Source organism: Arachis stenosperma, chromosome 5 (genome assembly GCF_014773155.1).
Source record: "Arachis stenosperma cultivar V10309 chromosome 5, arast.V10309.gnm1.PFL2, whole genome shotgun sequence".
Classification (NCBI taxonomy): Eukaryota; Viridiplantae; Streptophyta; class Magnoliopsida; order Fabales; family Fabaceae; genus Arachis; species Arachis stenosperma.
This window is the reverse complement of record NC_080381.1, coordinates 43,915,870-43,918,037: the sequence shown is the minus strand read 5'-3', so window position 1 is coordinate 43,918,037 and position 2,168 is coordinate 43,915,870. Positions and strand designations below refer to the sequence as shown.

Here is a 2,168-nt window from a genome sequence, read left to right as displayed (position 1 = left end):
ATTTAGCTTCATGATTGCTCCAAGGTATTTAGCAACTTGCTCTTCAGTGACATATTCATCCTCTTCAGAGGAAGAATACTCATCAGAGCTCATGAATGGCAGAAGTAAATCCATTGGAATCTCTATGGTCTTAGTGTGAGCCTCAGATTCCCATGGTTCCTTATTGGGGAACTCATTGGAGGCCAGTGGACGTTCATTGAGGTCTTCTTCATTGGCGTTCACTGCCTCTCCCTCCTCTCCAAATTTGACCATGTTGATGGCCTTGCACTCTCCTTTTGGATTTTCTTTTGTATTGCTTGGAAGAGTACTAGGAGGGAGTTCAGTAATTTTCTTGCTCAGCTGACCCACTTGTGCCTCCAAGTTTCTAATGGAGGACCTTGTTTCAGTCATGAAACTTTGAGTGGTTTTGATTAGATCAGAGACCATGGTTGCTAAGTCAGAGTGGCTCTGCTTAGAATTCTCTGTCTGTAACTGAGAAGATGATGGAAAAGGCTTGCCATTGCTAAACCTATTTCTTCCACCATTATTGTTGGTGAAACCTTGTTGAGGTCTCTGTTGATCCTTCCATGAGAAATTTGGATGATTTCTCCATGAAGAATTATAGGTGTTTCCATAGGGTTTTCCCATGTAATGCACCTCTTCCATTGAAGGGTACTCAGGATCATAAGCTTCTTCTTCAGATGAAGCATCCTTAGTACTGCCTGGTGCATTTTGCATTCCAGACAGACTTTGAGAAATCAAATTGACTTGCTGAGTCAATATCTTGTTTTGAGCCAATATGGCATTCAGAGTATCAATCTCAAGAACTCCTTTCTTCTGATTTGTCCCATTGTTCACAGGATTCCTTTCAGAAGTGTACATGAATTGGTTATTTGCAACCATTTCAATTAGTTCTTGAGCTTCTGCAGGCGTCTTCTTCAGATGAAGAGATCCTCCAGCAGAGCTATCCAAAGACATCTTGGACAGTTCAGACAGACCATCATAGAAAATACCTATGATGCTCCATTCAGAAAGCATATCAGAGGGACACTTTCTAATCAATTGTTTGTATCTTTCCCAAGCTTCATAGAGGGATTCACCTTCCTTCTGTCTGAAGGTTTGGACTTTCACTCTAAGCTTACTCAATTTTTGAGGTGGAAAGAACTTTGCCAAGAAGGCATTGACTAGCTTTTCCCAAGAGTTCAGGCTTTCTTTAGGTTGTGAGTCCAACCATATCCTAGCTCTGTCTCTTACAGCAAAAGGGAATAGCATAAGTCTGTAGACCTCAGGGTCAACCCCATTAGTCTTGACAGTGTCACAGATTTGCAAGAATTCAGCTAAAAACTGATGAGGATCTTCCAATGGAAGTCCATGGAACTTGCAATTCTGTTGCATTAGAGAAACTAATTGAGGCTTAAGCTCAAAGTTGTTTGCTCCAATGGCAGGGATAGAGATGCTTCTCCCATAGAAGTCGAGAGTAGGTGCAGTAAAGTCACCCAGCACCTTCCTTGCATTGTTGGCATTGTTGTTGTTTTCGGCTGCCATGGGTTCTTCTTCTTTGAAGATTTCTGTTAGGTCCTCTACAGAGAGTTGTGCCTTAGCTTCTCTCAGCTTTCGCTTCAAGGTCCTTTCAGGTTCAGGGTCAGCCTCAACAAGAATGCTTTTGTCTTTGCTCCTGCTCATATGAAAGAGAAAAGAACAAGAAAATATAGAATTCTCTATGTCACAGTATAGAGATTCCTTGAGGTGTTAGAAGAAAAGAAAAAATAGAAGGAAGAAGTAGAAGAATTCGAACTTATCAAGAGAGATGGAGTTCGAATTGTTCCTTGAGGAATAATGTTAGTCCATAAATAGAAGGATGTGAGAAGAGGGGAAGAAATTTTTGAAAATAAATTAAAAAGATTTTAAAAATATTTTGAAAAACACTAATTGATTTTCGAAAACCAAGAGTGGAAAAGAAATCAAGTGATTTTTGAAAAAGATTTTGAAATTAGAAATAAAAAAGATATGATTGAAAACTATTTTGAAAAAGATGTGATTAAGAAGATATGATTGAAAAGTTATGGTTTTAAAAAAAGATGTGATTGAGAAGATATGATTTGAAAAACAATTTGAAAAGATTTGATTTTAAAAATTAATGACTTGGCTAACAAGGAAAGATATGATTCAAACATTAAACCTTTCTCAAC

The 2,168-nt window shown here is 38.4% G+C and overlaps 1 non-coding gene across 1 annotated transcript; it reads left to right on the top strand.

Annotated features, from left to right (window-relative positions):
* The first annotated feature begins 1,011 nt into the window (after positions 1-1,011).
* LOC130984137 (small nucleolar RNA R71) lies at positions 1,012-1,119 on the top strand. The gene has a single exon (XR_009088089.1). It is a non-coding gene; the product is annotated as a small nucleolar RNA R71 (small nucleolar RNA).
* The last annotated feature ends 1,049 nt before the right edge of the window (positions 1,120-2,168 follow it).